Below are 13,727 nucleotides of genomic sequence, written 5' to 3'. Positions count from 1 at the left end.
ACCCCAGTGTTCAGTATACATAATTGCCTTATTTGGACTTGACCATAAACGCTAGTTTATGAATGTAACTTCTCACACCCTCGTTCTCTTTTATACAAGGCAATATACCACTTATAAAATTAGCAATAAGTGCAATAAATTCCAGCCAAGAGGAGTTATTTTAGTGTGTGCTGGATAGTTATAGTCCAAGTAAGTTCGAGGCTTTAGTCACAGTTATGGCAGGAAATCCCCACAGTCACATGACAGCAGAGTCATAGATGGCTGTCTGTTTTTAGAGATTTCCTGTGCATCATTTTGGTAACATGACAGCTTCAACCCATTTCGAAACATGAGAGACTATTTTTAACCCCGTTGACTTGACTTGACAGATTAGCCGCAGTTCTAACATGCATTTTTTTTCTTGTGCGATTTTACCAACACAGAGGAGATAGAGGGAATTGTCCGTGGAACTTAAAAGTTCTGTCTGCTCAGTATCAGACTCATTCTCAAATTAACTTGACATTTTTTTTTAAATAACAATAATAATAATAATTCTGAATCACATTTATTGGCTTATAAAGTTGCACAAAGAATTAGCTGGGTTGTGAGGTGACGGTACATATTATGTACTCATAATATATCAATACACAATATACATTTTAGATTAAATTAAAAACTGTACAGTATATACCAAAATTACAAAATTACTCAACTATGATGAGATTCATTAAAAAGGGATTTAAAACTTTTTTTTTTACTTGGATCAATAAACTTAAGCAAATGTTACCGCACTGCCTTAAATTTTTAAATAAAGATAACAAATCACTTTCATTCATATTTAAATTGAACAACCAATCTGCTGTCAACACATCAACTGACAGTTGATTTTCCAAAAAATAAATAACTCTGGCATGGGATTGAGAAACATAATTAGTAGCATTTCAATTCCTCAGATCAATACCAAAGGGATTATTTTTAATTTCATACCTCAATATGAAAATAAGAAGGTTAAACACTGCATATTAACCCTGCACAAGTTTACATGCACTTCCCCCATAATGCAAGCTATTGGTCAAAATGAGAAACCAATATATTATATAATATATGTATATTTAAATACTCATAATTCATGCTCTGCATTTAACCCATCCAGCACACACACACACACACACACACGCACACACACTGTGAACACACACCCGGAGCAGTGGGCAGCCATTTATGCTGCGGTGCCCGGGGAGCAGTTGGGGGTTCAGTGCCTTGCTCAAGGGCACCTTAGTCATGGTATTGCCGGCCCGAAACTCAAACCCACAAACTTAGGGTTAGGAGTCAAACTCTAACCATTAGGCCACAACTTCCCCAATATGAGGCAAAAGCAATGACATTTAGTAAAAAAAATGAGTGTACTTTACTTCTGTATAATAAAATTTGACAGCACATGGAAGCACAAAGATCTGAACCGTCAGATTCTAAATTTCGAAGCGCAACATGACCAGACACAGAAGTGTTAACATCAGAAGGATCTTGAAAGTTTCCAAACTCTCCCCGATCATAATGCAATTTACTGGTTATAAAACAAGAAACAGAAAAAGGAAAGCAAAAGCACTTGTCAATTTGAAGGAAAATGTGTACATTACTGTATGGGAAAACGAGACGTGAAACAACATTTGTTTTCATGAGAACATGCATATTCCTAGTCATAACATGATAAACTTTAATGTGCGTTCTAAAAAGTGGTGAATGGCTCAAAAGTATGGTGACGCATTGCTGCCAAACAGATATTATTTTTTTCCATTCACTTATGTCGTAATAATGTTATGTAATTTTAACACCATCTTTTCTCTTTAAAATGACATCTTTTCTTGCAATAACGAGATGTTTTCTCATTAAAACAACATCTTGTTAAAACAATATCTTTTCTAGTAATAACGAGAAGTTCACATATGTTTAGTCACTGCAGAGGTCGTCATTTTTTATTCAGTTTAGTTGTTCTGTATTATTCACTCCACAGATTATTTCAAAAACGTAATCTGTAAATTCTAGCCTTTCGTAGACATTTTATCCTTCTAATGAGCCATGGAGCGATTGGATCAATGCAGTGTAACCCTTCATCTTTATCAATGAACCTGTATAGATGAAAGGAGAAAATTAACATTAGATTGCATACAGTATAGACGAATTAAAATGCTCTTTAACAAAGAGAGTTCAAAGAAAGTTGATTTCTTTAAATGTTGTTCAACTGACTTACACTACTGCTGCAGGACATTTGCGTGTTGCAGGAAGGATGTAACAACTTGTTATTTTGTTCAATGGTTCTGTATTCTTAAGCATCTCCATTCTGCAGCTAGTTGGATTTTTAGGGTCATGAGAGATCACTGCAAGCAGACAGAAAAAAACATCCATAAATACATTTTTTTCCCATTTTAGGTTGATTTCAAAAGCTCTCAATTCTTCATGGCCTTCAGTTATAATAAAAACACTCTTCAAATATCTTTGAAAATGAAAAGTGTAAGACTGCAAAAAAGTGTATTTCCATTAAAATGTGTAAGAATACTTAACATGATAAATTTACTTGAAGCAAAGTTGCATAGACTTGTTTTGAGTAGATTTTTTTCTTAACCCATCGACCATTTTTTTTACTCAATCATAATCCTAATTTCATGAGGGTTATGCTTAAAACCAAGCATTCCCCCATTATGATAAGAAAAATAGGTTGCACTTTATTTTACAGTACGTGTACTAACATCTACTTATAGTGTACTTACAGTGTATTTATCTAAGAAAGTTCTGGTAATACATGGTAACTACATGGGGTAGGGTTAGGTTTAGGGGTAGGTTCAGGGTTAGTACCTAGTTATTACATAGTTATTTTAATTGTTATAATAAGTACATAGTATGTACATGAGGAACAGGACTGTAAAATAAAGTGCTACCGAAAAATATATAGTTTTAATCTGAAAAATATAAATTATAATAAATATAAATCTGAAAAATATATTTTAATCAAAATTTTCGGTAAGTTTTGAGTGCAAATGTCAGTTTCTCGTTAAAACAATATATTTTCTCGTTATAACGAGATGTTTTCTCATTAAAACATCATCTTTTCTTGTAATAACGAGATGTTTTCTCATTAAAACATCATCTTTTCTCATAATAACGAGATGTTATGTTGTAAAAACAATATAATTATGGCGTTAAAACAACATTTTTTTTTTCGTTAAAACAACATTTTTAAAAATATTTTCAGCATTATGTTTTCCCGTTATTGTAGATATGGTACACTATGTGAACAATAAGCGATGGTCCTTGCTGTTGCCATAGTCTGATATAAACAAGGATCTGCACGCTGCTGAAATTATTTAAATACACTGTTTTAAATGTATTTTAATGTAATGTTTTTAATTTTAGCACCATGTTTATTATGTCATATACAGTATAGATCAGTGTCTCTAACGCAACACTGCAAATAATACATATCAAACTTTTTATCGTTCTCCATGAGTTCAGCTTAATACCACATGGGAAAACATTTATATTCCATATTTATATGGAAAATACTGTGGAACAGCTTGTATTTTGAGTCTTCAGGGTGACTCGAAACATTTGCATACATACAATTAGAAAATACGACTCTTTAAACCATACTTACTCTTCTTAGACAACATATAAAATTTTACACGTTAAGCCAATAAATACAAATATTTACCAAAGTTGTATTCTGAGAAAATTTCCAAACTTTGTGGAGAAGCTGTCCAAGATGGGTCAATTGTCTTCTATCTTCAATGGCCTTCACCAAAATGACAAGATCTCTCGATAAGTTGTTGAGAACATGATATTGCTATTGATTTGATTTAACACTTTTTGAACAAGTTGAGAGGACAAATAAAGTTAAGTCAACTTAAAAATTAGTTCAGACAGTGAAAACTTAAATTTTAAGTTGAACCAACAAATTCAGCAAGTTGAGTCAACACAAAAATGTTAAAATTATTTGAAACAACTAAACTGCTAAATAATTATTTAGTTAGTTATGTTTAGGTATAGGCTAGGGTTAAGGAATAAGGCATTAATATGTGCTTCATGAGTACTAATAAACAGCCAGTAAGCTAATAATAAGCATGCTAGTTAAAAGTGAATAGTGCGCCCTAATCTATATTAGTATTACCAAAAATACTAATAATGTAAATGTAATCTTTAGCAAATCTCAAAGAATATCTATTTTTCATACTTTATATGTAATAATTCCTAAAAAAAAGGTTTTTTTGTTTATTTTGAAAAAAAAAAAACATAGTAAAGGGTTTTAGTCATTCATTGGTGAATTTTAAATCTTGACATGAATAATTATTATATCTGCCAGAGTATTAATATCAGTGCCTCTCATTTTAAAAGGTTTTTGAAGGTTTTTGAAAGGGTTCCTGGATATCTTGTCAACCTGCTTCCTGGATCTCACCTCATACAAGTCCTGGGGGCAGGACACTGATATTGTCACGTGGATTTTTTTAAAAGTGATTTTAAATGTTTGTAAAGATTTGTAAAAATGAAACAAAAAGTCTCAGTGACCCTTGGGTTGATTTGCGTCATACTGTTTCTAAGGTTTCTCAAGTGTAGTATAGGTGATGCATGCAAAGATGGCAAAGCAAGACAAGAAACCACATCTCAGCATGTTACTCAAGTTAAGTCAAGATGAAATCATCTCACGTCACTGAAATTTTAGTCACTGAGGCAGATATTATTAACCCTACATGTGTATGGTATGTGCACTAACGTGGTTGTACATACAACATTTGAACTCATATATTTTACATTTTTGTTTTTACATTGCTGTGTCAATGAATTTACTAGTCAGAATCAAAAACTAGTAGTAGTAGTAGTAACTACTTACTATTATTAATAGTATAACAAGTTAAACTTCTATACAAGGGGTTCTTCGCTTTCATTAAGGCACTGTGTTTGTGTTTAACTAATCTCTGACTTGTAGCCAGCCTGTCTGTACTGTGCTGTGCTAACTTAGCAAAAATGTTTGTTTATTAGCGGTTAGCACTTAGCCAAACCACAGATGAGCGCTTATAACAGGAAAAAGGAAATAATCATGAACATGAAAAGTGTGAACTTGCAGACTGCATCAGATATGTCTCTTGAGAAATATTATATTCTACTATAGTCAATATGTATTTTTGGAGAGTCTTAAAGTTTTTTTTTTATATATATAGTTTTACTGATGATAAATGTATTGATTACTGAGTCTTAATGTACTGTTAGATACATGGTTTCAACTGAACTAACCAAAAGTTGAGCTCTCTTTATGGAAGATAAAAACATTTCTCCTAAATTTTGATATAAAAACAACTGATAGAGAAACACACATTTATGTAACTAGACATTGGAGTCGTTATCTTATAATGACTGAGATAGTTCCCTTGTGACAACTGTGTGAGAAATAACACCAGACCAATGAGTAATCAATATACAACATCAACTGTTTTGTAGGAGTAAAACTGAGTCATTGTTTGATTTACAAACATTTACCATGGTAACCTCAGTTTCCAAGTTATCAAAGTTATCAGTTACAAAAATAACAAGTTACCAATCACCAAAGTAAGTTACTACAGTACAACACTACTTTCAAAATCTTTATCATTCTATCTATTTATTTATTTATTTATTTATGTGTGTGAATCTAGTAAGTAATACACAGAAATATCACACTTTGTTACCTATGGTATGTGAATGAAAACTATGGCTACCATGGTAAATTTTTTAAGTGTGTTACCCGGAATAATATGAAACATAGTTACGTTTACGTTTCTTTCTTTCAGTATATATGAAACTATATCTGTTAACCTGGCCTTAACTAAGTGAAGTCAGAACATTTAAAACAACCAAAGTAATAATGATTCTGTTAATGTGAACATTTATTCTCTATGAAGACTGTATTTTAATTGAGACAAGAACATACAGTATTTCACACCCTGATTTGTTGTTTGAAGTACATTTTGAAGTCCCTGACTCTAATTTGTTTACTTACATAAATATTTATCATGCAAATAGTGCCCCCTAGTGATAGATTTTGCTTTCTTTCTCTTTGTAATTTTTTCTGTTGCATGCTGCCATCTGCTGAGTGTTCATGTCTGTATGAATGTTTTAAACACAATTTCTTATGCATTTCCTCACTTTTTTTTTTTTGGAGTTCTTAAGTAAATCAAGTTCAAATTCTTTATTTGTCCCCCAATGGGGCAATTCATTTGCAACAGGTAGTATAACAAATCACACACACAAAACAAATTACAAAAATTGCCTACCATGCAGGCATAATTAAAATAATAAAAACAATCAATAAATAGAAAATCACTAAGTTATCTGTGGTTCTTTATAGAATTGAGAAGCAGAATGGCTGCAGGCACAAAAGAGTGTTTATATCTGTTGGTTCCGAATTTTGGGAATTTTGGGAAAATACATTGCGTCAAAGCACTGAACAACATTCATTTGGAAAACAGTGTCTCAATAATGCAAAATGATAGTTAAAGGCAGTTCATCATTGAATTCAGTTATGTCATCTCTGTTCAGTTGAAATAGTGTCTGTTTTTATTTGCAATCAAGTCAATGATATCGCTGTAGATGAAGTGACCCCAACTAAGCAAGCCAGAGGCGACAGCGGCAAGGAACCGAAACTCCATCGGTGACAGAATGGAGAAAAAAACCTTGGGAGAAACCAGGCTCAGTTGGGGGGTCAGTTCTCCTCTGACCAGACGAAACCAGTAGTTCAATTCCAGACTGCAGCAAAGTCAGATTGTGTAGAAGAATCATCTGTTTCCTGTGGTCTTGTCCTGGTGGTCCTCTGAGACAAGGTCTTTACAGGGGATCTGTATCTGGGGCTCTTGTCCTGGTCTCCGCTGTCTTTCAGGCAGTAGAGGTCCTTTCTAGGTGCTGATCCACCATCTGGTCTGGATACATACTGGATCCGGGTGACTGCAGTGACCCTCTGATCTGGACACAGACTGGATCTGGTGGCCACGGTGACCTCGGAACAAGAGAGAAACAGACAAATATTAGCGTAGATGCCATTCTTCTAATGATGTAGAAAGTACGGTGTTATGTGAAGTGTTTCTGGTTCCGGTTTACCTAATTAATGCAGCCTAAAAATCCTATCCAAAACGGATTTGGATATTAAAAGCATATTAGTATGTTATGTGTATGCCAGGTTAAAGAGATGGGTCTTTAATCTAGATTTAAACTGCAAGAGTGTGTCTGCCTCCCGAACAATGTTAGGTAGGTTATTCCAGAGTTTAGGCGCCAAATAAGAAAAGGATCTGCCGCCAGCAGTTGATTTTGATATTCTAGGTATTATCAAATTGCCTGAGTTTTGAGAACGTAGCGGACGTAGAGGAGTATAATGTAAAAGGAGCTCATTCAAATACTGAGGTGCTAAACCATTCAGGGCTTTATAAGTAATAAGCAATATTTTAAATCTACGATGTTTGATAGGGAGCCAGTGCAGTGTGGACAGGACCGGGCTAATATGGTCATACTTCCTGGTTCTAGTAAGAACTCTTGCTGCTGCATTTTGGACTAGCTGTAGTTTGTTTACCAAGCGTGCAGAACAACCACCCAATAAAGCATTACAATAGTCTAACCTTGAAGTCATAAATGCATGGATTAACATTTCTGCATTTGACATTGAGAGCATAGGCCGTAATTTAGATATATTTTTGAGATGGAAAAATGCAGTTTTACAAATGCTAGAAACGTGGCTTTCTAAGGAAAGATTGCGATCAAGTAGCACACCTAGGTTCCTAACTGATGACGAAAAATTTACAGAGCAACCATCAAGTCTCAGACAGTGTTCTAGGTTATTACAAGCAGAGTTTTTAGGCCCTATGATTAACACCTCTGTTTTTTCTGAATTTAGCAGTAAGAAATTACTCGTCATCCAATTTTTTATATCGACTATGCATTCCATTCGTTTTTCAAATTGGTGTGTTTCACCGGGCTGCGAGGAAATATAGAGCTGCGTATCATCAGCATAACAGTGAAAGCTAACACCATGTTTCCTGATGATATCTCCCAAGGGTAACATATAAAGCGTGAAGAGTAGTGGCCCTAGTACTGAGCCTTGAGGTACTCCATACTGCACTTGTGATCGATATGATACATCTTCATTCACTGCTACGAACTGATGGCGGTCATATAAGTACGATTTAAACCATGCTAATGCACTTCCACTGATGCCAACAAAGTGTTCAAGTCTATGCAAAAGAATGTTGTGGTCAATTGTGTCAAACGCAGCACTAAGATCCAATAAAACTAATAGAGAGATACACCCACGATCAGATGATAAGAGCAGATCATTTGTAACTTTAAGGAGAGCAGTTTCAGTACTATGATACGGTCTAAATCCTGACTGGAAATCCTCACATATACCATTTTTCTCTAAGAAGGAATATAATTGTGAGGATACCACCTTTTTTAGTATCTTGGACAGAAAAGGGAGATTCGAGATTGGTCTATAATTAACAAGTTCTCTGGGGTCAAGTTGTGGCTTTTTTATGAGAGGCTTAATAACAGCCAGTTTGAAGGTTTTGGGGACATATCCTAATGACAATGAGGAATTAATAATAGTCAGAAGAGGACCTATGACTTCTGGAAGCACCTCTTTTAAGAGCTTAGATGGTATAGGGTCTAACATACATGTTGTTGGTTTAGATGATTTAACAAGTTTATACAATTCTTCCTCTCCTATAGTAGAGAATGAGTGGAACTGTTCCTCACGGGGTCTATAGTGCACTGTCTGATGTGATACTGTAGCTGACGGCTGAATGGTTGCAATTTTATCTCTAATAGTATCGATTTTAGAAGTAAAGTAGTTCATAAAGTCATTACTGTTGTGGTGTTGGGAAATGTCAACACTTGTTGAGGCTTTATTTTTCATTAATTTAGCCACTGTTTTGAATAAATACCTGGGGTTATGTTTGTTTTCTTCTAAAAGAGAAGAAAAGTAATCAGATCTAGCAGTTTTTAATGCTTTTCTATAGGATATGCTACTTTCCCGCCAAGCAATACGAAATACCTCTAGTTTTGTTTTCCTCCAGCTGCGCTCCATTTTTCGTGCTGCTCTCTTTAGGGTGCAAGTATGCTCATTATACCATGGTGTCAAACTGTTTTCCTTAACCTTCCTTAAGCGTAAAGGAGCAACTGTATTTAAAGTGCTAGAAAAAAGAGAGTCCATAGTTTCTGTTACATCATCAAGTTGTTCTGAGGTTTTGGATATGCTAAGGAATTCGGATACATTAGGAAGATAACTTAAAAAGCAGTCTTTTGTGGTAGAAGTGATGGTTCTTCGATACTTGTAACATGTAAAATGCCCCTCAGAAAGTCCCTGCTGGCGAGGTGGTACTTTTTCAAAGTTCCGGAACTTTCGGGGGTGGGACTTTGGCGCTAAACATTCTGATTGGTTGAGTTCACGCAGCATTGGTTGAGTTCAACCACCATTTATTCGGATCAACATTTTCAAAATATTACTGTTATTGTGTCATGAAATGTAATTTTAAAAGTATTTCAGGCAAGAATGTAGTTGTTTAAAACTCAAATCTGTGGTTTATTTATAAAGACAGCGCCTAATTAAAAAATGTGCCACATCTCGGATAGATCTTCTGATATGTGCCACTGGCTCTGATGTCTCTTCAGTGGTTAAACATAAAATATAATTCAGCTGCGGGGTAAATCTAACAGGTTTTCTTTGGTCTGTATTCAATTTATCTATATGTTAAAATGAAAATAAAAAGGCAAGTCTATATAATATTTCGTTTCATTGCAATGGCTGTATATAACATTACATATCCCTGAACTAAGTACATTTCTGCAGCTGTTATTATTTTTAAATGAAAAAGAAAGGAGGCAGTGGTATTTTATATCCTATTTCGTTTTATTGTAAATATACTGAGGGGAAAATAACAGTAGCCAAAGCGATCTGAGTTCACGCAGCATTGGTTGAGTTCAAACACCATTTATTCGGATCATTTTCAAATATTGCTGTTATTGTGTCATGAAATGTAATTTTAAAAGTATTTCAGGCGAGAATGTAGTTGTTTAAAACTCAAATCTATGGTTTATTTATAAAGATAGCGCCTATTTAAAAATGTGTTTCGCCGATCTTGTAGACGGTGCAAATGTTCCGGGTAATTTCGGTGTAAACAGGGCACTAGTTGCATCGCGTTCACACCCAGGATCACATGATGTTTTGAAAAGTCACATGACCAGTTAGGAAGTGATAAATGTCTGCTGGTTGCAAGGCAGATTCTCTTTGTGATGGGCTTCCTTTTCAGTATAGGTACTGTTGGTCATGGTAGAGCATGATTAATCACTGCCATTTGAATTTTAATATTTATTTTGTTTAATCAGGGTAATTTCTAGAAGTGTGTGTCTACTCTTCATGGAGGACACAGGCTTCTGTATGGAGTTTTAAAATGTGTGATCACCTCATTGTGACCTGAGCTGCTGGGCTGCATCGGTAAATGCCTTAATACAGTATGCACATTTGCCATTGAGTGTTTTATATCTGCATTGGAACATGTTTTAAAATACCTTTTCGGTCTGTAGCAACGGAATGTTCAGCGTTGTCTTCATATGTCAATGAGCTGTCAATGGACAGTTGAGCATTCTGAAAAGTAGGCCTATATTTTTTAGCTATGTTTGAGTTGACTATGCTGTTTAATGAGGCTGGCAACTAACATGATTGTTTATTTCCAAAAAGGGACCAGGCCAGCCACTGTTTTCTTGTGATTAATGTGCATTTTTTTATTGTTTTGTTGGTTTGTTTGTGTGATGGGTTTTTGCTTCTGGGCCTACCACCCATGTGCCCTACTTGTAGTAGCATTGTTCCTTAAACTTCTGGTGTTATCCATGCTGGTGGTTCTCTTCCCTAACTATGTCTTCTGCTTGGGCTATCCCTGTACAAGGCCGGATCAACACTGATGCTTTGCCCCTTCTTGCCAAGGGACCACATTGTTAGAGACATTGGTTCGGGGTGTCTTTATAACCATAACACTGTGTGAGATTTTTTTTTTTGTCGTGGTATCTGAAGATCTTGAGTGAGTGGTGCTTGCTGTGTTGCATGCTTCTTCTGGTGCTGGGTTGCTGTCTCCTGTTTCTTTTTGTCTCACCAGGGTCCACCTGAGCAGGGGTTTTGCATTGGCTGATCCGACCTTCCTAGACTGAGGAGAATCCACCAGTTGTATAGCAGTATTTAAGAGCCATTTTAATAACTTTTCCACACTTTTTTTATACTAAATTGTAATAAATTTGAAATACATTTATATACCTGCCTCTTGTCAACCGTCCCTTTGCGGGGAAAATATAGAGTTAGCTACACTATATTAAGGGAAGACTTGTGGGTCCTCCTGCCCATCATCAGGGGGTGGCGTAGTCAAACCGTAAAGATTTACTGCTTGACGGGCAGAGGTGTCAAGTAACGAAGTACAAATACTTCGTTACTGTACTTAAGTAGAAATTTGGGGTATCTATACTTTACTTGAGTAATTATTTTTCAGCCGACTTTTTACTTCTACTCCTTACATTTTCACGCAAGTATCTGTACTTTCTACTCCTTACATTTAAAAAAATAGCTTCGTTACTGCTATTTCATACCGGATTGTTATCGTTCAGAGAGAGAGAAAGAAAAAAACCCTATCCAGATAAATCGCGCCATCAAGATGGAGTGAATTTGATTGTGGTTGGATGAGAAGTATACACATATACCATTCCGACACCCTATTGGTCCATACGCGATCCATCACACCTGCACATGACACAAATCACATCACACTGCATAGACAGTTTTGGGTTCGTTTATCAAAAAATATATTTCTTAAAAGTAGGTTGGAACCAGTAGTATCCGATCGCCTCAGAGTCAGTCCGCTTAAATTTCAAATGAAACCGGCGTCAGTCCGGTCTCCTCCCGTCTTTCAGCGCGCTCTTCAATCCGCCGACCACGGTGGAGCAGCGCGAGCTCAAACAGAGAAAGAGGACACAAGGTGTGTGTTTACCGATAGATTGTTAGAATATCTGTATCTGTGAAGTTCTTTGTCATAAATACAGTTTACAAAAGGTCACGATCAGTCGGTTTCTCATCTAGTGTAAAGTTTTCGCTTGTCACCGCTAATCACGAAACAGCTGTTTCCTTACACTTATTTAAATATACTTCATTTAATCATACGTACATACACTACTGTGCAAAAGTCTTAGGCAGTATTTTCACTTAAAAGAATGGTGTTCGGCCAGTTATTTAGGGGGGAAGTCGTGGCCTAATGGTTAGAGAGTCGGACTCCCAATCAAAAGGTTGTGGGTTCTAGTCCCGGGCCGACAGGAATTGTGGGTGGGGGGAGTGCATGAACAGCTCTCTCTCCACCTTCAATACCACGACTTAGGTGCCCTTGAGCAAGGCATTGAACCCCCAACTGCTCCCCGGGCGCCGCAGCATAAATGGCTGCCCACTGCTCCGGGTGTGTGCTCACAGTGTGTGTGTGTGTGTTCACTGCTCTGTGTGTGTGCATTTCGGATGGGTTAAATGCAGAGCACAAATTCTGAGTATGGGTCACCATACTTGGCTGAATGTCACTTTCACTTCACTTCACTTTATATATTTTGCTGTAGAGTGTCACTGTCAGTATAAAATATCAGTTTACAATTCCAAACATTCATTTTGCCATCGTCAAACTGCTTGTGCATTCAAAATCGCACTAGACTATTATTAAAATTAATGGCAAACTACTGTCCTACTGACACATTGCAGCAAAAGATATAAATAACTGGCTTAAAACCCTTTTTTGGGGTGAAAACACTATTCTTTCTTTTCCATAAGACTTTTGCACAGTACTGTATTTTAAAAACGAGATTGTTGCTACTTTATAAAGAATGAGCATACAGTCATTCACAGAACTGATTTAAGACAGTGACAGACAGCACTCATCTTAACTAAATATCAGAGTGAGTGACAGAGATACAGTAGAAACATTATGTGTACTTTTGTATTAAATAATGACCCAGATTGTGAAATACATTTATTAGCCTTAGATTAAGGGAAGCACAACTTGGGAAATGAGAGCATCCAAGGTGAAAGCTATGGATTTATTTTAAATATTTGTAATGTTCTTTAATGTTATCCATAGTTTTTTTTGTAGTTCTTTTTTTTTTTTTTTAAGTATCGGTTCAGGCACGTTGAGGCGCCAGTACCATTTTAAAAGTATTGAAAAGGCACTGGACTCTATTTAAAAGTTATTATTTATTTCTCACTACTGGCTCATTTGCCAAATGGGTGCTTTCTCTTCGTCCTCCACAAATTAAGCTACTGTAGGTAGTTGGGTAGTGAGACGTTTTAATAAATTATCGTTTGCGATTAATGACGCAAATGACAATGTTGTGATATCTAGGCTATAGAGCATCACAGTCCCACCCACAGCTGGTGCCGGAACTAAAAATTCAATGCAATTTCTGCATTGACATTTGGGGTATAAGCCATTAAAACGTAACCATACATGGTAGACTTAAAACCAGCTATGGCTGTACTAAGCAACAGTATATGCTCATATAAACGTAAAAAGATCATGGGGGCACTAACCTTGTTTTGATCTAAATGCCTTTTATTCGCTATGTCTTGGCTAAGTACTTCATTACCCACAATCCTGAACAATCCCACAGTGATGCATCTGATTGGTGGAGCTCGTATAACCGTCTGGTTAAACCCCTCGAAGGTCCGTGAA

At 35.9% G+C, this 13,727-nt stretch overlaps 1 long non-coding RNA gene across 1 annotated transcript; it reads left to right on the top strand.

The window, feature by feature from the left end:
- The first annotated feature begins 9,733 nt into the window (after window positions 1–9,733).
- LOC127946027 (uncharacterized) lies at window positions 9,734–11,285 on the top strand. Its single transcript, XR_008150994.1, has 2 exons — window positions 9,734–10,480; window positions 10,570–11,285. It is a non-coding gene; the product is annotated as an uncharacterized LOC127946027 (long non-coding RNA).
- Window positions 11,286–13,727: the final 2,442 nt, after the last annotated feature.

Source organism: Carassius gibelio, chromosome A24 (genome assembly GCF_023724105.1).
Source record: "Carassius gibelio isolate Cgi1373 ecotype wild population from Czech Republic chromosome A24, carGib1.2-hapl.c, whole genome shotgun sequence".
NCBI classification, from domain to species: domain Eukaryota; kingdom Metazoa; phylum Chordata; class Actinopteri; order Cypriniformes; family Cyprinidae; genus Carassius; species Carassius gibelio.
This window is presented reverse-complemented; position numbering and strand designations above follow the sequence as displayed.